The 23,011-nt window shown below is 49.3% G+C and overlaps 1 protein-coding gene across 1 annotated transcript in view; it reads left to right on the forward strand.

Annotated features, from left to right (window-relative positions):
• The first annotated feature begins 18,051 nt into the window (after nucleotides 1-18,051).
• LHFPL6 (LHFPL tetraspan subfamily member 6) overlaps nucleotides 18,052-23,011 on the forward strand; it is a 351,003-nt gene continuing 346,043 nt past the window's right edge. Inside the window, exon 1 of the mRNA XM_086935061.1 lies at nucleotides 18,052-18,464. The gene's annotated coding sequence lies outside the window, so the exon portion shown is untranslated. The remainder of the gene's footprint in view (nucleotides 18,465-23,011) is intronic.

Here is a 23,011-nt window from a genome sequence, read left to right on the forward strand (position 1 = left end):
ATTATGCTCCAACCGAGTACAAAATGAACTTACATATGTAATAACCTATCAGTTCATATTCCGAATGACTATAAGCATCTATAAAATGTACCCAACGCTCTCACTACAGAATCATTTTTGTCCGATATTGCAGTACTATGACTTTCCTGCAACGAGCTCAACGATGGGCCCGCCTCCTAAGATGAAAGATTTTAAATGTAATGTTTATGCACAGCTCCTTCGCCTGGGTTCCTACTTCTTTACTTATGACTGCCACAGTAGACATGGATAGGAAATAGGCCAGCAAGATGTCTTAGGAATGTTAAAGGGAGGACTGTGGAAAATTAATACGGTTTGGTAAACATTATCTGCGCCATCTTGACTTTTCCCCCAATGCCACACTTTTTGTCGTGCACACCCGCCATTTTAGGTACCTTGGTCAGAACCACCCTCTGCACGCCACTGACCCCCAGCACGGCTCTTCGCCCTCACAAGCACTCCCCACGCACTGGTCACCCCCACTCTCTCATGCATGGGCCATAAACCCTCCCCATCTGCGCGGCTCTGCCTCGGAATCCTATCCTGTTCCCAGCGCGACACCTCCCTTCATCCCTTGCATGGTCCCAGGTCCTTTGATACAAACCTCCTTTTCCTGTGTGCCCGTTTGTCTTCCTCGTTCCCAGACCGCCACCTGGCCCTGCGGATACTGTTTATGGCCCCCCCCCCGTACAGTAGGAAGCTTCCCCCATTAAAGGACCCTCGAATTGATCAAAGCCCCCACCCTATGAGATCCGATCAACCCCACACATTCCGTGAATCGGCGGAATGTCCAGCTGCGCGATAATCATCACCTGTTGTGACCGGGGTGGGGACTTCAACTGTAAATGTGTGTGGGAACAGGCCTGAAGAGGAGATTTTGAGGATGTCCTTTCATACTTCAAAGCATTGCAAGAATGTGTTACATGCAATAAAGATCATAAACTTGTGTATAAGAGGCCAGGCCTCAGAGATGCGGTTAGAGCACCTCGTGACGATACTTGCTGTCCGAACTGATGTGTTTCTCCTCCGGAGAGAATAAAACTTCTGTTTCCTGCCTTCCAGTCTCCAGCGCCTGCCTCTTTGTTTGGTTACGGATGTCCAATCCTTGACGGATCACTACCTCAACGCGATGACCTCCATAGTTAACGAGGCTGCACCCTTGCAGCTAAAAAGAGCATCCACAAAGATGTCCAATCCTTGGTACGACGGGAGTCTCAATGACGATAGACGGGCCATGCGAATGGCAGAGCGCACTTGGAGATCAGCCCCCTCCGCACTGCACTTAAAAACGCTGAAGAAAAAGAGAAATGCCTACTTCAGGAAAATAAAACGCTCAAAATCAGATTTCTTCAGCCGCCAGCTCGACCAAGCCAAAAATCGTCCGAGAAAGCTGTTTGAGCTAATCAGAACACAATCCAAGGAACAACCCCAACTACTCAGCACTCTTGGCGAAGCACCCTCCTGTGAAGACTTCGCTTCTTTCTTTATCCAAAAAACCGACAACATAAAGAACGATCTCCTCATTGACGTAAGTCTCTACCCCAAAACCCTCTGCACAGCACCCACTGAACCTAAAAACAATGCTACATGGTCATCCTTTGCCACCTACTCGGAAGAAGAAATTGGTAGACTACTCAGCACTGTGAAACCAGCCAACCACCTCTCAGACCCCCTTCCTGCCAACGCTGTCAAAGACCTTACCCCGTCGCTCCTCCCACTCTGGACTAAAATTATCAACAGCTCACTTCAACAAGGGACCATCCCCGACTCCCTCAAAGTTGGACAAGTCACACCGCTACTAAAGAAACCTACAGCCGACCCCTCTGATCTAAATAATTACCGTCCCATTACCAATATTCCGACTCTTGCCAAATTGCTGGAAAAATGCGCACAAACTCAATTGACTAGACACATTAATCAGTTTGATCTGCTCAACCCCCATCAATCAGGCTTCAGAGCGGACCACAGTACAGAAACTGCTATGATTCACATAATTGACGATGCCCTCCAAATCTTGGACCAAAACGATACCTGCCTCCTTATCCTTCTGGATCTCTCTTCTGCATTCGACACCGTCAAACATGAGAACTTACTCGAGCTCATAAACACAAGAATGGGTATATCTGGAACTGTGCTCAAGTGGTTTACGTCCTTTTTACACAACAGAACGCAGAAATTCAAGAGTAACAACTTGATGTCTTCTCCAATACCGGCATCGATAGGCGTCCCACAAGGATCCTCCCTATCCCCAACTTTGTTTAACCTAGTTATGGAACCTCTCACCACCTTGCTACAGGCATCCAATATTCAATTCCACATGTACGCCGATGACACCCAACTTTATCTCAAAGTACAATCACCCAAAGACATTATGCTCTTGAACTCAACGATCAGAAGCACCCAATCATGGTTGGCCGCTAATCATCTCAAACTCAATGCTCTTAAAACAGAGTTCCTCTTGATCTCACCCCCTGCAAAGATCACTACCACACAAACCTGGCTTAAACACCTAACCGCACTCAATGTTCACCCCACTATCGTAGACTCAGCAAAATCTCTAGGCATAACACTTGACACCAACCTCAACATGCAGGAACACATCAACAAAGCAACTAAGGGGGCGAACTACCAGATCAATACCCTAAGGAAACTCAAACCCTTCCTTCCAGCCAAAGATTTCCAAACTGCGGTACAAGCTCTAGTCATCCCCCGAATAGATTACGGCAGCATCGCCCTCTGCGGTCTCCCCCCTAACTACCACGGCACCCATAAGAGCTTCTCTAAACGCCGCAGCGAGACTCATCACCGGATCAAAAAAGCACTCACACATTTCCCCTGACCTGAGAGCCCTGAACTGGCTGCCTTTTGAAGCCAGAATACATCTGAAAATCGCCTGCATCACGCACAAGGCGGTCCACCTGAGATCACCCGGATATCTCGCCCAGAAGCTGACGATTTCCGGAGGCTCTAGAAACACCAGAGGTACAAACAATCTCTTGCTAAAGCCCCAAAGATTCCGCAAGGAAAAAACGTATAAACGCTCCTTCTCAGGAATGGCACCCAGGATCTGGAACTCACTCCCCCCTGAAATCAGGCTCATCTCCTCTACCATACTTTTTAAGAAAGAAGTAAAAGCTATCCTCATGGCTAAATACACTTGAATTATTACTGAGGATGATATTACAGACGTTGTACCATTCAGATCTATTGTTCTTTTCTGCATTTTTGTATGACTCGTGTTACTGACCTGTCTAAGTGTTTACGCTATCAATTATTTGTATTTGTTTCATTATTGATGTATTTGGTTTACTATGTTCCCACATGTACCTTCCCCACCCCATTTGTTATTTACTCACACGCTCTTCCTTTGTCTGTAAAGCGCTCTGATATCTGCAAAGATCTTGTTCGCGCTATATAAAACTTTCAAAATAAATAATATAAAATAAATAAGTAAACTTGAGTGGGTATAGAGGCGGCTAACGCCGGGCAACTTCGGAAAAGGTCTTCTGCCTGTACCTTTTTTCTACAATAGCCCCCACCCTATGAGATCCGATCAACCCCACACATTCCGTGAATCGGCGGAATGTCCAGCTGCGCGATAATCATCACCTGTTGTGACCGGGGTGGGGACTTCAACTGTAAATGTGTGTGGGAACGGGCCTGAAGGGGAGATTCCGAGGATGTCCTTTCATACTTCAAAGCATTGCAAGAATGTGTTACATGCAATAAAGATCATAAACCTGTGTATAAGAGGCCAGGCCTCAGAGATGCGGTTAGAGCACCTCGAGAAGATACCCCTGTTGTCTGATTTGATGTGTTCTGCTCCGTCGGAATAAAACTTCTGTTTCCTGCCTTCCGGTCTCCAGCGCCTGCCTCTTTGTTTGGTAACTTGAATGGGTATAGAGGCGGTTAACGCCGGGCAACTCTGAAAAAGGTCATCTGCCCGTACCTTTTTCTACACATATCAAGGAAGACTACCGACACCTTACTCATATGGGCTGTGAACTCAAGATTGAGTTGGTTGATATTCAATCTTTTGACAAATTCCATGGCCAGATCTTCTGACCCCCTCCACAGAAGGAAGAGGTCGTCTATATATCTGAGCCATAGGGGGGACATGTGTCTTAAGGGTTTCCTCATGTTGTTGATTCAGGACCTGCTCCTCCCACAAGCCCATATGCAGGCAAGCATAACTGGGGGAGAAGCAGGCCCCCATAGCAACCCCCCTAATTTGATGGAAAACAGTGTTGTCAAAGGTGAAATTGTTGTGTTCCAGACACATTTTAATCATGTCAACCAACATCTTATTATGTAATGTAAAGCATGCAGGTCTGCGATTTAGGTAATGCTCAACCGCTTATATATATATATACATGTACTTACCTTAACAACTTCTGCCAAGTATATGGGGGTAAGGGTATTGGGGTAGTAAGGGTAATTTGAGGGTTTTTTGGGGGGGGCTCTAATATATATATATATATATATATATATATATATATATATATTTTCACAATAGCTCCATCAAGTCCACTCCAATTCACTTGTAGGAAAGTAAGACAAGGAAGCAAAAGCGGCACTTCAGGGCTTCCAATTTCAAATATTCTTTATTTCACCAGTGGAACTGTGTGGCGTTGAGTGAAATTATGCTGATTAGAATTATTTGGTATGATTTGGAGTGTATTTATGTGTATATTTGCTACATGCCTTCAAATGAACTTAAAAGCCACGTTGCCTTTCTGATGCCAATAAAGCACTTGTAAAAATGCAAAAACATTAATAAGACCGAGGGCTGCCTTTCATCCCACAGAAATGGATGCTTAATTTGCATATTGTAAATTGTATTTATATAGTGCTTACCTACCACTGATGACAAGTTGAAGTGCTTTCCGTTGAGTAGCAAGCTACTCCGGAACCCAAGATAAGAGGTTAATAGTAAATTAGTAATCTTTTTTCTTTGTGCATTAGTTGCACATCTTTGCTGTTGCAAGGCACAGCGCTGATGTTTTCTCGTCCAGACCTATACCAGCAACATCAAAGATGTGCACATCATGACCGGAGACATTGCTGAACCGTCCTGCAAAATCTACATCTACAAATGGTGCTTCTGGGAGCTACAATACACTCCAAGAATTGCCGGGGTGCAGAGATGCTATCCAAGTGCACCCCATGAGAGCACTAATCTGGGTTGCAGTGCTGTCAGTATGGAAACCATGAAGGGATATGTAGTAGGAAATCAGTAGTGTTTTGTGCCGGTGCCATTTCATCCACATGGAAATGATAAACATTTTAGCGGACTTGTTCCAACCTCTGCAAAGTGCTTTTTTTTTTTTTTTGGAAAACCTTTATTTGTAGAAAAAGTACACCGCTATTCAGCCATACATCCCGGAGGCCAGGCAGCATTGAGGTAGCAGGTAAGATCATGTACAATACTGTGCGCAGAAGCAATCAGGTTTAATTTTCAATAACATCAAACTTAGTATAAATAAACCAAAAAATAGGAAAGCCTCAAAAAGGCTAAGAGAAAGAGGCGTGCGCTAGGCACGAAAAGGAGTCAAAGAGAAAGAGGAGTGGCTGAGGACAGTACAGAAGTAGTGGAATTGCGCAGCGGGAGGGGGTCGAGGGCCGCACACCCATGGCAGCACACAATAGCAGTGACAACGATAAAACACGTGGGGGGTAACACACCAGGATAACCAATCTGGAACTGCGGGAAGGGGCTCTACGGGGAAGGTTGGACTTCAGAGTCAGTCTCTATTGGGGGGTCGCAAATGTCACCCCTGTAGGAGTTCCAGGCTCCCCACACAGACCTCCACATTCTAGGCTTGCCCCTGGCCACGTACACCGTCTTTTCACGCAGCATGCACCAGTCCATGTTGGTTCCCCATAAGCTGAGGGAGGGAGGAGCAGGCGCACCCCATTTCTGGGCGATGTCCCTTTTGGCCACCATATTACCCAGGGTGACCCAACGGGTCTGGGCTACACTGTAATCATTCGGACACCAAACATTTAGGAGACATCGCCGGGCCTCAGCCGGTAAAGCCACACCAGTCACTTCCGCCATCACCTCATGCACTCGCGTCCAATACCGGGCAACTCCAGGACACTCCCATATGATGTGCAGGAAAGTAGCAAGCATACCACAACCCCTCCGACACAGGCCATCTGTGGAAAGTCCCATATGTATGAGTCTAGGGCCAGTGACATACACCCTGTGCAGTATTTTCAACTGCACAAGGCGGAGTCGCGCTGATATGGCCACCTCCCTGGGGGAGGAGATCGCTGACTGCCACTCCTCGTCGTCCATCTCTATACCATCATTCACCCAGTGCAACCTCAATCGCTCAAGCAGATCCACTCTCACATTGATGAGTTTTTTGTACGTCAGGGAGATAGCGCTGTCCGGCATGTGGCCGTCCAGCACCCGATCTTCCAGGGGTGATGACTCAGGGATCGCATCTTCATCAGATATGTGAGGGGAAAGGGCATGACTAAGCTGGGCGTGTCGGAAATATTCCGTCGGCGCCAGCTGGTACTCAGACTGTAGCATGTCAAACGTCTTGACCCTCCCCCTTGCCATCATGTCCCCAACCTTAGATATCCCGATGGTGTCCCACCGGTCGAAACCTTTAGTTTTCCACAGCTTTCCCAGTATGTCCGAGTCATATAGGGGCGTGGCCAGGGTAATCCTATCTCTCCAGCCCAGAGTGTCAGTGACCGCACGCCATATATGTACCATCGTTTTGGTGGGGCCCGTCAGCTTCCGGTCCAAGGACCTGGAGTATAAGGCTCTATAATAGTTCCCGTCATTCACGAGCCACCGATCCATGGCGTAGCCCGGGCTGGCCGCTGGGCCATAAAGGCCGTGGTTGATGGCCGCAAGCTGGGACGCCCAGTAGTAGCGTCGCATATCCGGTAGGGCGATACCCCCGTCGTAACACGGTATGGTCAGCTTGAGCAACGAGATTCGTGGCCTCCCATCCCACAACAGTGCCCGCTGCAGGGATTCGATCTCTCCAAAGTATTTGGCCGGGACCGGATCTTGGGTGTTTTGCAAAGCGTAGAGGAAGCGAGGTAGCGCCATCATTTTGAATAAAGCGGCTCTGCCCATAAGGGAGATCGGTAGCTTCTTCCATCCCTCGACATCTCTGCGTAATCGCGCAAGCGGTGGTAAAAGGTTGTGTGAGTATCGGGCTCGGGGGTCGCGCGACACGTAAATGCCCAGGTATCGAAAGCCCTGCTGGGCTATCTGTATTGAGCACCCACGGGGGAGGCGCGGAGTGTCTCCACACAACGTGTATAGTGAGGATTTAGACCAGTTGATCACCAAGCCGGAATGGGTCCCGAAGGTACCCAGCAGGTCAAAAACCACAATAAGTGAGCGGCAAGGAGAGGTGAGATACAAGAGGATGTCGTCCGCTTAAAGCGACACTCGGTCCTTGAGACCAGGTGACCACGTAATCCCGGAGACATCAGGGTGTGTCCTGATCCAAGCCGCCAGGGGTTCCAGTGCTAGAGCGAACAGGAGCGGCGAGAGCGGACAACCTTGTCTGGTGCCCCTGTGCAGCGCAAAGGAGGCCGACAGCCGACCATTGACGGCCACATTAGCCAACGGTGCGGTATACAGCAGTCGGACCCATCCGATGTAAGTGGGCCCAAACCCCAACTTGGCTAGGACAGCCCATAAGTAGTTCCACTCCAGCGAGTCGAAAGCCATAGTGGCGTCAAGCGAGGCGAGAACTGCAGGCTCACGAAGCAGGTGAGCACGTGCCATGACCGTGTGAAGTCTCCTCAAGTTGAGCGCCGTGTTCCGGTGCGGTATGAAGCCGGACTGGTCCGGGTGGATCAAGTCCGTGATCACACCCACCAGCCGGTTGGCCAGCACTTTGGCCAGGATCTTGGGTTCGGCGTTGGTGGTATTTCTAAAAGGCCTACATCGTTAGGACCAGTTGCCCAAAGAGAATCAGGGAGTGAGCGTAGCTCTGGCGGGAGTGCATCCATTGACAAGTACATCGGAGAAGTGATATTTTTACGTAAGCTGTACTCCCTCCGGAGAACAGTACAATGTCGCATATAGTCGTTTTAACAAATCTAAACCAAGCAGATTTTCATTACAACCTGTTGTCAAAATCAGAGGTGCTTTCAAGTGACATGGCCCAACAGAAATAGACAAAGGACCAGATATCGGGTTGTAAACAGGGGCGCCTGAAAAACCTACAGAAACATTTGTTGAGCCAGACAAAGGTGCGCCAGGGAGTTTCGCATGAATGATAGAACTTTTTGCGGCACCAGTATCCAACAGAAACGGTTCGACTACACCTGATGTTGCTACTGCGACATAAGGCCCACTCTGATCCACTGGAACTGATACTACTCCCTCTCTTTGTCTATGGCTGTCCTAGTACCCATTTTGCTGAAATCCCTCATCCACTTCACAATAGTCTTCAACAAGATATTGTTGAGATCTATTTTGCTGAGTAGACTGTCCATTTCGTTGATCAAAGTGATTTGATGGACGATCATTCGTTTGTGGAGGCATAACACCTCGTCCTCGACCTCTAGAGTTTTGCACAAAACCACCACGGCCTCTCTGAGCTGCTGCTACATTATTCTGTGCTAAGATCGGACATTCATTTTTGTAGTGACCCTCTTTCTTACAGTATGCACATTGGTTCCACTGATATTGAGGTCTTGATGTATTATAGTCTGTTCTTTGATACGAACCCTGTTGCATATTAGTCTGATTCGTGCGAGGCGGATACGCCTGCTGTAAAAGAACTTTAGTCTTTAAATCCTTTGTTTTCTTCTCTGATTTCTCCTTTTCCTCTTTATCCCTGTTTTCGTAGTACTGTGCAGTCGCAAGTATTTGCGCGGTTGTGGACACAGCCCACGCACTCTCTGAATCCTTTAATTTATTGTATAATTCAGGTAACAAATTATGCACAAATTTATCGACAAACAGTCTTTGCCCTCCTTCTGTACTCATGTCCTGACCACTATGATCTACAAAAGTCTCTTCAAACCTCGTGAAGAAGTCAGAGACACTTTCGTCTTTCTTCTGCCTGCATGCTGATAACTTGTCCCAATTAACACGCAATGCGGGCATCAGAGTCTTCATTAGATCAATTATTCTACCTGGAAGATTAGCAATTAGAGGTTCGGGTTTTGCACCACCTACTTGCTGACCATCCGCTGCAGTGATAGCTGCCCAGTCACCACCTAAGGCAACTTGATGATCCTCTCTACGAATTTTAGCCCATACTGGTTGCGGAACTACGTTGCCAAATAACATATTGATGTCTGCTAAGTTCATTATACAAGCCTCAACTGTCTGTGTTAATTCCTTATAGTATCCAGCAGGATTCTTATGTGGATCTTGCAAGGCCTGCTTCACTGCTAGCACTTCAGCTCGCTTCCACGGAATGTGTATCCACACTCTCTGGAATTGCGCCGGAGCGGCTACAATACCATTATTTTGATCAGCTTGCACAGCTTCGCGCCAAATTGGAGGAACCTCCCTCATTGGATATTGGCGACTTAGCTTCGTCTTACCTTTCTCTAAATCTCTTGGTGAACGAAGTGATGGATCATTCCTATAACTTAAAATCAGTTCCATCGCTTCTTCTATATTATCACCCACTATCATTCCAGCAGCAAAGTCTTTCTGAACCTTAATCAAATTCTCTAGATTTGATTCAACATCATCTTCTTCTATCTCCTCACGTAACAACAAGCCCATCTCGTCAAAGACATACCGTTGTGTTGGTTCTTTCCACTGCATAAACGTATCTAGCACATCTCTTGTACTATATCTCCTACTCTTCGAAATCCATCTGAGAGCCGTGGAATCTAAAATTCCCCGTTCCTCAGTACTCGGAAGCTGACTACGTCTCTGAACAGAGTCGGAAGTAGGAGTCTTAATTAGTGTTTTATAGAAAGGAGACAGCATGTTAGACACAGAATCAGTGATTCTCCGACGAACAGAAAGTGGAGTCAACACACTCGCAGATGCAGAGAACACAGTAGAGGTAGGAACAGATAACGGATTAGTAGAAGTATCAAGGAAGATAGTTTGCGGAACAGTAGGTGTAAGCGAGACAGATACAGGTATAGAAGTCGGCAATCCAGGAGGAGGAGGAGGAGCCGTAGGAACATTCACATTGACCACAGGAGGTACAGGGACCTGATTCTGAGGGACAGGAGCAGGAACACCAGGTTGTCCAGCAACCGGCAATTGAACATTCGGTAAAGGTGGAGCCGTAGCACCTTGTGCATACGGTGGAGGTGATCGTAACAAATAAGATAACAGAGGATCGTTTTCGGAATCCTCCAGTATCTTAGCTGTTTTCGATGGCAAGGCAGGATAGCACTTGTCAATCGCTAAATTGTGCTCTCTAATGGCCACCTCTATGGCTTTCTCACACTCGTTAGCCTGCAACTGCTTAGTTGCTTGTTCTAGGGTCAACTCTTCTTGCTCTTTTTGTTCTTTCTTTAACCTCTTCATTTCTCTCTGTTTGGATTCTTTTCGCCAGTAACGGAAAGAATCAAACATTGCCGGCCGGGCTTTCTTCCTAAACAATTTCGCTTCTAAATTGTCAAGAATTTCGGGTTCAAAACTACCATGCAGTGGCCAACTAAGGACACCATCCTTTTTAGTGTAACGGACCCACACCTCATTATAAGATATAGGACCCACACCAAATTTACAATACAAGTCATATAGGGGAGTCCCAATCGGAGGAACCAGACATGAGTCCTCCAATCGTGAGTCACTGTTGCAACTAAAACAGGACAACATACAATTTTTCCGACTTACCATTTTCAGTCCGGAACACAAAACAAACAAAACACGGAACAGATATGTGCACTTGAACCAAGAACTTAGGCCTACCAAAACGAACTGATGTATCGATACCCAAACTAAACCAAATAGATTATCGTAACTAGAACAACCAGTGATAATCTTACAAAACCAAACCAAACCAAGAACCGATCAAGGATTTTAACAACCCTCACAAAGTAACCAGCTAGCTATCACTAAATACTTAACTGAGGCACTGAAGACGTCACCAAGGAGAAACCCGTCACGTTTCGCTGTACTAAGGACTGCACCTCGGGTCCAAGACAGGGCGACGGTCAAGGCAACGGCCCACTGCAGCCGTCCTGAACGTGAACCCTCGTGGAAGAGAACGTCGGGCCACTTTTGCGATATGCCGGGATCGATGAAGTGGGGCGCCTCCCTCAGGAATCTTCACACGAAGCTTCTCGAACTCTTCAGGCTTTTGGACCGGTACCGAATGACGTCGCCCCACGTTGGGCGCCAATTGGAGTTCTGGACTTTTTGGTTCCGTCCAGAGGTGTCAGGGAACAACACCCAAAGACCCCGGAGTTCCACCTGCCTTGGTGCACAAATGAACAGAAACACGGGCTTCTCGATGGTGGCGTCAAAGACCAAAGGTTTATTACTGCAGGGACACAGAAGTCACAGAAACTACGCATGGGCAGTAACTAGGAGCCTGTTCGAATTGTACAAAGAGGGTTGCTCCTTATATACTAAATTTTGGCCTTCAGGCGAATTCTTCACATGTTAGTACATTCCCAAACCTTTGTGTCATGAACAATAAATATTTGGCGTACACAGAAATCGTCGACAATATCTGATGTCACAACATTACGAACGAGGGGTTCCCACTTTTCCATCATAATCCCATGTCAGCTTTTCATTCAAGAGCCGGACCGCCTCATCGTAAATTTCGTTACCTCCCCCTAATAAAGGCCCAGAAGGAAAGGAGCAGAGCCAGGTGCAGAAGATAGAAAAGCAGGATAAGAGATGTTTGTGGGTCATAAATGGGCAAGGCTACCGGCTTCGGCCTCCTAATCGTGATCAGGACAATGGACACGAAGACCAGTTTGGCAGGACTGGCCTCGGGCAGAGGAGGCAGTCTTTGTCGAGTCATGCAGCTACAGCGTGATCTGGTTTAAGGTGCACGTGTCATGTAAGAGGTGAATCTCCGGCTAAGGCTACGTGTCCTTAATCGAAATGAAGTGATTAGAGGCTATTGCGTATGTGAGGGCAAGAAACACAAAATGGCGGCCATGATCTAAGATGGATGCCGTGGGTAGATCAGAAATGTGTTTATTAAAGGAGTGCTCTTGCTCGTAGCGTAGCGAAAACACCAGGATATACTAAATGGATCATTTGCGGTTCGCTGATACCGATATTATGTATTTCCGACAATATTGAAAACACGGGTTCAAATCGTCACGGAACCTCAGCGTTCAATAGCGAGATGGGTCTATAGGACCGGCACAAATCACGTGGTTTCCCTTCTTTGTGGATCACCACAATGGTGGCGAGTCTCTGGTCGAGGGGGAGTTCTCCCGTCTCGCGGGCTTCAAGGAACATATTAAGCAATGGTGTGGCCAGCGCATCGGCCTTGAGTTTATAAAGCTCGACCGGGATACCGTTGGGTCCCGGTGCTTTGCCGGAGCGCAGCGAGCAGATCGCCAGGGCCACCTCATCCACAGACAGGTCTCGGTCCATGTCCTCTCGGTCAAGATCCGAGAGGCAGGGAAGGTCAATGTCCTCCAGAAAGGAGGCCGAGACAGACTCTGGGAGAGGATTGGCGGAGGTATATACCCCCTCAAAGTATTCAGCGAAGGACCCAACTATAGCCACCGGGTCCGTCAGGGATAGACCGTCCTCACCCACCAGTTCTGGGACCACCCGGGACGCCAGTTCCCGTCTATCCAGCCACGCCAAGAGTTTGCCCGCCTTATCACCCGAGTCATATATCCTGCCCTGCTGTTCCCTGCTCAAGGCCTTCGCTGCATCAGTGGTGGTCGCCCGGAGTTCGGACTGTTTAAGGGAGAGAGCGTGAATCAAGTCGGGAGACGGATCCAGCTCCAGTTGGGCGCTCAGATCAGCGAGTTCAGACTCCAGCCGCACCACGTCCTCATCCCGGCGGCGGCGAGCCTCTGCAATCAAGGAGAAGGCCTCGCCACGGAGCACAGTTTTAAAGGCCTCCCAAAGGGAGACAGCGGAGTCAACGGAGCCAGTATTTTCGACAAAGTACCGGTCCATAGCTTTAGTCAGGAGAGCCCTGGTCTTCGGATCGCGAAAGTACCAAGGGTTAATGGGAGCCACTCGCGAAGACGCGGGGATCTGGAAGTCAAAGGAGACCCAGACCGGGGAATGATCTGAAATGCCCCTAGCTAAGAGACGCGCGGTGGACACAGACTGCGCCTGGGCAGCCGGGGTGAGGACGTAGTCTATCCTAGAAAAGCTAGCATGGGCACCCGAGAGAAAAGTGTACTGCCGCTGGGTAGGGTGTAACAATCGCCAGCAATCAACCATCCCCATGGAACTCAAGAAATCAGGCAGCCAAGATTGGGAAGGGCGGAGATCCCTGGATGGAAAGCGGTCCAACTCCCCCGAGACTACAGAGTTGAAGTCCCCACCCACCAGCAACAATCCCTTGGGGAGACCTAAAATGGCGCCTCCCAGGTCCCTGAAAGTAGTCTCCTGCAGCCCCGGGGGAACATAAACCGAAACCAAAACTAGCGTGCGGCCCTCCCACTTGCCCACCAACGCCACGTATCTGCCTCTTTCATCAGCAAGTACAGACTCCACCTCCAACGGGAGGGACGTGCGCACCATGATGCCCACCCCTCTGGAACCCGAGGAGAACCCTGAATGTGCCACCATTTTGTATCCCCGTCTATTCAAGGCCTTACAGGCATGTCCCACCAAGTGGGTCTCTTGTAGAAAAACTACATCAGGCGAACAGCGCTTGAGCATCTGCAACACAACACCCCTCTTAATACGGTCCCCCAACCCGTTAACATTCCAGCTCAACAAATTAAGAGATTTACCCCCCATCATCAAGGACGTTCCGCGCCCCCTCCCCCACCCACCATAGCGCCCACAGCAATAACATTTCAGACCAGTAGTTCCTCAGCCAGAACAAAGAGTAGGACAAAGAAAAAGTATGAAAAAACACACCCCAACTACCCACCACCCTGCACCCCTGCATCAGACTATAATCCACCCCAACTAGCAGTGTGCCTGTCGCCCCTTAACTAACCTACAAGAAGCCCACAGAGGAGAAAGGAGACATCCCATCCCCCCCCCGTCATCCCCCATATTAATTACAAAAAAGAGTCAAAGTAATAGCAGCAATGTCAAAAGCCGAAGTCCCTCACGGCAACCCAGCCCTCGGAAGGCAAGTAACCAAACAATCATTCCCGTGCTTCCGCGCCTCCGGTGGTCTCCTCCGTCTGGTCGGTCGGCTCATGTCGTTCCTGGGGCAGGGTATCAAGCCAGTGCCCCACCTCATCCGGGAAGTCAAAGAAGAAGGTCCGGTGGTCACGTTCAATGCGAAGCTTGGCCGGATAGAGCATAGAGTAGCGTAGGCCCATTTCCCTCAGTCTCCGTTTCACCCCCGTAAAGCTCTGGCGCTTTTTCTGAACAGCCTGGGTGAAATCCGGGAAGAAGTTCACATCAGAGTTCTGGAAGCGGAGAGGGCCCGCGGTCCTCGATGCTTGCAGGATAGCGTCTCTGTCCCTGTAATTGAACAGCCTCGCGATGATGGGGCGAGGGGAGGCACCCGATTTCGGCGGCCAACCCGGGATCCTGTGGGCCCGTTCCACCGAGAAGAACTTGCTCAGGCCCCCCGGTGCCAAGTTCTTAACCACCAGTTCTTCCACAAAGAGCTCAGTCGAGTCTTCCTCGGCCTTTTCCGGTACACCGGTGATGCGAACATTTTGGCGCCGCGCGCGACCCTCGAACTCGTCCAGTCGACGCGCCAGCATTCCGTTAGCCATTTTCAGGTTGCGCACCTCCAACTGTATATCAGACACGTCCGTGACCAGACTGGAAGTCTTAAGGTCCAGCGATTTCACCCGGTCATTAGTTTTCCCGAGGTCGGTCCTGATGAGGTTTAACTCAATCTTCAGGGAGTCAACCTTGCTGGACAGTTCCTCGCGGAGAGTGTGCACCTCCGTCTTCACCCCCGATATCGCTCCCATGACGTCCCGAAGCGTTATCTCGGAGTCGTCCGGCGATTCATCTCTACCTGAGTCCTTAGCACGAACCACCAGTACCGGTGATCCCTTAGACTGGGAGAATCGCTCCGGAATGGTGGACTGGGACTGGGATGGTTTCCTGTTGAGCCGCTGAGATTTGCCTACGTCCGAGCCTCCCTTGCCCGCCATGTTGGCACTCTCGGGACGGGGGGACACCAGGGGCGAAAGAGTCCAGTGTAGTACGTCCAATGCACACGACGATATCTCCAAAGTCCAGTGTTGAGGCCGCCCAGCAAGGCGCTCAAGGGTCAGAAGCACCCACCGGGATGAAGAAGCGTAGGCAGGGAGGTACCATGTGGAGACACCGCTGTACCCCACTACGGTCGCCAGTGATGCGGGCGGAGCCTCCGGGATCCATCGAGCTAACTGAGTCTAGGAATGTCCGATTTTCATTCCGAAAGCGGGTGCCGCCTCAGGACCGGCTTAGCAACCGATTCCCACAATCGTGGGACAGGATGGATCACAGGATTATTGCGGAGGACCGGGAGGTCTTCGGAGCTCCGAGCTCACGCGGCCATCTTGGTTGGCAGCGAAGCTCCTCCTCTGCAAAGTGCTTTTAAGGCACTGAGCAATCGTCTGAAGTGAGAAGGCAGAAGAGGTGAACGGGTGGAATAAAAAACAAGCTTTTGCAATGCAATAGGTCTCGCATTTACAACATTTTAAGCTATTGGCATTGTAAATCACAATGCCTTTTATTTATCTGTTTTCAAAACTAAAACATAGTTAAAAGGTTTGTCATGCGAATACGTGAACTATTGCATTGCAAATGCTTGTAATTAGCAGCAGAGGATAAGGATCTTATTTTGAGTTTTTTACTTGTTATTTTTTTATAGCTTTTCAATTTTGTTTACAAAGGTAATAAGCTGTAGAATGCAGCACGCATTGAAAGAGGAAACAAACTAGGAGGAAATTAAAGCATTTCTCCTCGTTGCACACTGACGAATTTCCAAATTTACGATTTCTTGTAAATCTGGAAATGCATCTGTGAACATGGGTGTTGCGTGGGAACACTCACAGCAACACCCATGTCACGCCCCTAACACGCAAAGTGTTGCGTGAACAGGGGTGATGTTTACACGCATAGGTTAAGTCACGCAGGGTGACTATACCTGTGCTTGTAAATATCACTCATCAGGCTGCGCCATCGGTGCGTCACGCAACATGATGCACCAGAGGCGCAAGGTGGGCTTGTATATCTGCCCCCTAGTAATTACCTATGTTACTGGCTCTAGAAGCTTTCAAATGCTTAATTTACCAAACATTATCTACAAATGAGACCTCTCATAGTAACCAAATGGTGTTTCATGAAAGTGCACTCCCGAGAAAGTGGGCGAAAGTGTGAATCCAATCCGACCCTGATCAATCACTGGGAATAAGCGAGATCCGTACACGGTGTTATGTTAAATGTTATGTTATGTTAAAAAATGTATACCGCGCACGTACACCGAGACGGTTTCTTGGCGCTCATAACAGACATAACAAACTAAGGCAGGGAGCATTACTCAAAGGCTAACTTAAAAAGGTGAGTTTTCAGGGTTTTTCGGAACAATTCGTAGGTGGGGCAATGGCGGAAGGAAGAAGGGAGGGAATTCCAAAAAGTGGGACCTAGAAAAGAAAACCGGAGGCCGCCGTGTTTTTTTTGGTGGATCAGTGGAATGCAGAGAAGATTATCGGCAGAAGATCGAAGGTTGCGGGATGGGAGGTATCGCTTGAGTTTAGAAGAAATGAACTCAGGGGCGTGGTTGTGAAGGGATTTGAATAAGGTGCAACCAAGTTTAAAGGAGCACCGTTTGGCCACAGGGAGCCAATGAAGGCTCTTCAGAAGGGGGGAAACATGCTGGTGTTTGGGTTGACGAAACACCAGGCGAGCAGCCTGGTTCTGAATTAACTGGAGTTTTTGAAGCTGGTAGGCGGGGATCCCCGCATACAGGATGTTAGAGAAGTCAACCCTGGAGATGACCAAGGCCAAGATGGTTAGAATGAGTGCCTCTCTGGTTAAGAATCTAAAGATCTTGCGAATCCTGTGCAGCTGGAAAAAGCAGGATGATGTAACTGCAGAGATCTGAGGTTTCATAGATAGATCCTCCGAGATGATCACTCCTAGGCTTTTCACGGTACTGACCGGGCGAGGGGGGGCGCCAAGGGAAGGGGGCCAAAAGTTGTCATCCCAAGGGTTGGTGGGGCCGCCCACCAGGACGAGTTCCGTTTTGGACGGATTCAACTTGAGTTGGCTATGAGCCATCCAGTCAGAGATTAGTAGCATTGTGGTTTGGATGTTAAGACGGGAGGTGGGGGAAGTGTCCAGGGGGAAAATCAGTTGCAGATCATCTGCATAGTTATATATGGTGGCTGGGGAGTGACGAAGGGATGCCAGAAGTGGTTGCATATATAAGTTGAAGAGAAGCGGGGAAAGGGCTGAGCCTTGGGGAACACCACAGGTGAGGGGGGTGAAAGGGGCGGAGAAAGTGGAGAGGTGGACAGCCTGAGAGCGGCCTTGCAAGAAGGATCGAACCCAATCAAGGGCGACCCCACGGATCCCGGCGTTGCTGACACGGTCGATCAAGATAGTGTGATCGACCGTGTCAAAAGCCGCCGACAGATCTTACAAGACAAGAGCCTGGGGGATGTGGTGTGGTGAAGTAAGTACCCATGTAGGCAAGCGCTTCAAAGCCAGCACATAGAGATAGGAAGCTCTATATGAATGTTGCAATACAATTCATAAACCACGACTTCATCCCTGCTGGGGACAAAGGATGCTTCAAAAATGAGAACATTAAACGCCGGCACATCCTAAAACTGTGCCATACTTTCTAATCAAAGAAAACAGGTTTTCTCCCTCGTGCTTCCGTGACAGCTACGAGGAGCGGCGGAGGGGCGGTGGGGGTAATTTTCTGTGGTGGTTCCCAGCCCAGCCCCCCGCGATAAGTTGCCTCCGCCGCTCGCTGCGCCGCTTCTCGGAGCGGGCTGGAGCTGGGTGTGGTTTGCGGTGATTGATGGTCCCCCTGTGAGTTTGAGACACGCGCACTCACAGGCACACTCACTGCTGCTCGGTCTCCAGGAATGCAATAATTCTGTTTCCTCTGCGGGGTCGTCGCAGAGGAGGGGGCGGGAGCCCGGCTGCTGCCTGGAGAAGAGACAGCAGCGCATCGCAGGCAGCTCTCGCGCCCGGATCCTCGCGCTCTGTCACTCCAGGTCTGCGGGAGAGAGCTGCAGCCCGGAGCCGGACCGGACCCCGCTCCACAGCGCCGCACACGCACCGCTGTCCGCCGGAGCGCCGCTGTGTATCCGGGAGGCAGAGGCTCAAGTTTCCTGCCGGGACCCCCCGGACGGGTCCGGCCGTGCGAGGACTCGGAACCGGCCATGTAAGTGACGGGGTCCGGGGATCGGAGGCTGCATTCTGTGCGCCGCGGCCAGAGGGACCCGCTGCTCCGTGAACTACTTGATGCTGGCGGAGCCGGAGTGCGTGCGGGGACGTGACAGCCCGGGGACCGGAGGATGAGGGAGGGCAGCCCTGTGCGGGAGGGCGCGACACCGGGGCCGGGGAGGGGGACGTCGGCTGCTCCGGAGAGGGCACGGAAACGGGGAACTGGAAGAGATAGAAGAAAGAGGGAGCGTGCAGCTGGGGGTGAGGAAGAGAGGGAGCCGAGGAAGGAGAAGGGGCAGTGGGAGAGAACCCAGAGAAGAGGCAGGAGGGAGCCCCGGGGGCAGGGGGTGCCGGAGAGAGAGGGTGAACGGGAGAACATCCGAAGGGAAGAAGAGGGGTGCTGCTGATGGAAGACGCACTCCACGGGGAGGTGGTGCGGGATATAGGGCTCCGGGGGGTGTAAGTAGTGAGAGTCGGGTGCGCCCAGGGGACGGCTGCAACTCCGGTGACATGCATAGATGGATGAATGGTTCACGCAAGAGAAGCGGTGAGAGCGGAGACTGTCCGCGCGGCGGGGGGCAGTAGTAGGTGTCCATAGACAGATGCTAAAGTAAGGTCGGGCTAAGTGGGGCAACGGGGGGCATAAGGCGATCTATACATGCGTGTGGGTTGGGGCGGTGTAGGGTGCCGAAAGTATTGCTTGTACGGTACTATAGAATAGACCCAGAGAAGGTGTGGGTGAGCAGGGTTGGATTGGGATTAAAAATCGTCCCGGGCTGGCTGGAAAAAAGTGGCCCACATTTGCGTGAGCCTGGGACAGCATCAGCGGGCAGGATGGGTGTTGCGTTGGACTGCGAGCCAGAGATGGAAGCAGCAGTAAACACGGCAGCGCGAGGGCCGGGAGGAAGTGTTTAAAGTTGAGCGCGAGGAACGAGTTGGGGATCTTTGTGTTCGTCCGGTGACCCCGAGCTACGGAGAGGTCACCGAGGGTCACTTCCTTATTTATTTATTTAAACTTGTAGCTCCTCTGCGTCAGAGCGCGTTACTTTTGGCAGAAGATGATAACGTTTCTGACAAAGCCATCAGTACAAAATGCATATGTCATGCTGGCTGGGTCCCATGGCGGTCTTTAAAGCGGGCTGCTGTGCATTTCACCGAGGACCTCATCGCCTCGCTTAAAGGCACCCTTTAAATATGTTGGAGTTGGTGTAAACCAGCAGCGCACGGAGTTCATATGTTCGACAGCTGAAGTCTGTCCGAAGCTGGCATCCCTTCATGATGTTTCATCCCTGTCCTGTTCTCTCTCTCTCTCTCTTCCTCTCTCCCAACCTTTACACTCTCTAGCCTTCAGTACTCTTTTTGGCTGTTTTCCATTTTCTAGTTCCTGAGAGTTACACAATTATTTTTTCTCGCTTGATTTCAGAAACATAACATCAAGAGTTGTGTGGTAAGGAACAAACAGCTTTTATTGATTTTTTTTTAGCGTTTCCTGTTGCAGCAGCTTACCACCTCCCATCCACTTCTGCGCATCCTGCATTCAATCAAAAAAGCTATAGCTTGAATCGTATGCCGTAATTTGATCAAAGAGGACAGGGTCCATGTCCGATTTTCAGCATACCCACACAAGACAGATTTATTTATTATTAATCTCGCTGCATTTAATTCACGTAATGCTTACCCTGAAATTCTGGCACGGACTCTACCCCCCTCCCCTCCTACAGTGGGCCACACTCTTGTAGGCTAATATACCAGATGCAAAGTCACTGGGGCCAGGTTGTGTCTACTCTCGGGGGGGGTTACATCTAATTTCAGAGCAGGCTGTAGTGGGGTGTGGAGTGGAACTTCTGTTGGAGGGTGGGCACAGCTTGTTTCTGCTGTTGGTGGCAGCATTGATCTGTCCACTCGCCGTTCAAAAGGGTAAGTTTGCCAAACACTGTGCTTCTGTTCCGGATCGGAAAATAGGAGTTGGACAAAGATATAATTGATCGACCATTTCTGAAATCCTAGGTTATCTGTTGCTGTTTAGAATTCTCAGATTAGTGAAGAGTCTATACTCAGGATGCCTATTTATATCTGGAGAGTGCTCCATAGCTTTGGACTCTGTGCTCACAGAGGCCTACCTCATCTTTAGTTTATTAAACTTTGGGGGAATATAGCGTATCTCTCCAAGTTTCTTGCATCCTGTGCCCTGTTCTACTTTCTGAATGGGTCATCTGACATAACTACTTGTTGATACTCCCTATGAAAGCCGATGACTTTAAATAATATGAAACACTGCATTTCATCCAGGCCTGTCCTGGGAGCCAGTGGAATGTGGGTTTCTGGTGGTGCCATTCCTTCCAATCAGGGCTGACTTTGCTGCCTGATTTTGTAGATGTTGTTGCTCGTCTGTGGGCTTCTTATGTGAGTCTGTGCACACCCCACTGTGGTACTCCAGCCAAGCCTGGACTAGTGTTATGGTGGGCTCCATTCTGAGGGCTGCTGGGTGAAGCGGGTTGACCTGGCGCCGCAGCGACTGTTGTAGGTCGGTTCCAGCTGATGGCAGGTTAAGGTTTACCAGGGAGGCAGGAAGTGGCTGATGTCTTACCCAGGAACCTACACATAAAGGGCTGTGAGTCCTCTGGAAGACACACACAAGCTGTGCTTGTTCTCCTCACTCTTACTGGCCACGTGACCGTCTACACCCTGAAGGCCTAACCCTGTAGACCTTATAGTGTCAGAGATGCGAGACTTTAGGGACATCGTGAACCAGTTAGACCTTATGACTATGTACTGCGTTGTGAGCTCTGAACCTGCCACTACTGCGTTTGGTTTGTGGAGTCTTCGGTTCTTGCACTGTTTGACTCCTGGGTAGAAGTGTTTGCTGATTTTATTTAATGCCTCTCTTTTTACGCATGTCTTGACAGTGCAGCTGATTAGAGTAGCTATTGTCAGCAATTCCTTTACATAATGTGGGCTTTGGCTCCGGCCCACAGAGTAATGCCCTCTCACCTCATGCATTTTTCTAAGGGCAGATGACACATACAAAATTCAAGTAACTGCACAAATGTTCTGAATCCGTTCGTCATTCATACTTAGGGTAGCCTGTTTGTTATTTTAAATCGATCTCTCGTGCTTGGCTATTAACCACCTTCTCAGCAAACTCCTGTACACTAGTATAATTGTCACATTTAATCATCCTACATTGAAATAGTATTCAACGCCCCAAAAAACCAAACTCATCATTTTTCATTACTAAGTTGTTATACTGTGTTTTAAACCCTTTCACGTGAATAATCTTTCATGTACATCTGTTGGAATTTACTTCCAACCTGTGGCCAATGGTCCTTATATTGTCTGCACAATTCTTTGCCAGATTTGGTGAAGCTAAGCTCTTACTTCTTGCTGATGCTTTTACATGCCAATCACACCAGACCACAGCCAGCAGGAATCCCCATGTATTGCCATTCACTTCAGTCTCTCTCGCGCTGTCTCTCGTTCTGTCTGTCTGTCTCTCTCTTTTTGTCACTTGGTCACCAGCTCTCGCTTCACTCGATGTGGGAAGACTAAACCACTTTCCGTCACTATTAAAACACAATTGTGACATATATACAATACTTACCCTGGGGAGGAACAAGAAAGCGGTGGAATAAAGCACAAAGCCGACCAGAAAAGCCAAGTGCCTAAAGAGAAGTCTACAGACATGAGGCAGGGGGGAGGAATGTAGTCTAAGAGCGAGGATGAAACTAGAGCCTCAGTAGAATTTCACAGTGGAGTATGCCTCCTTTTCCCACTTTCCCTCATCCCGCTTTGTAACAATGCAATACCATTACCCCACAAGTTGTTACAACGACTTGCGGAGGGGGGCGCTGGATGTTGGAATAGTATAATTTACTATTCCAACTCCAGTCTGTGCGGACAGTAGGGAAGGTGTTGGATTTTAAATCCAACACCTTCCCCCTCCGCAAATCGTTGTAACGACTTGTGGGGTAATGGTATTGCGTTATTACAACGCGGTCATTGTAACAACCGCGTTGTGACAACATGCGGGGTGACGGATGCAGGGTGACTGATGTTTACTGTCACAGTGCCCAGAGGATTGACCTGATGCCAACTTCTCTGTGAGGCATCGCGGTACTGTATGGAGACCAGTGTAAGGGCCCATCCAATGCCCTGTTCTCCAATGGTCAGCCCAGATTGAGTTGTCTGTTAAATTTAAGACCTGGTCTTTCTGACATGCCCCCTCCAACTGCCATCCTACTTCTTCTGAAACTTCCTTCCAGTTTTGTCACTTTCACTTCCTGTTTCTTAAAGCTTGTACACAAGTCACTTCACTGTATAGGATACTTTAAGGTATACGTCACCAAGGATGCGTGCAGTCGCATCATAATGGGAATGTCAATGCTTACAGAATAGCATCCAGTGCTGTAGTGGTCCGCGTCGGTGATTGCAGGGTGTTGTGGGTATTAGTGGCCCTAATAGGTCAGGGATGATCGTCACCTGAATAATTAAGGACACTAGCTTTTGAATTGTAGTGTCTTGGGGTCTGTAAGTGTTCTGGTGTTG

This window comes from Lissotriton vulgaris, chromosome 8, assembly GCF_964263255.1.
Source record: "Lissotriton vulgaris chromosome 8, aLisVul1.2, whole genome shotgun sequence".
NCBI classification, from domain to species: Eukaryota; Metazoa; Chordata; class Amphibia; order Caudata; family Salamandridae; genus Lissotriton; species Lissotriton vulgaris.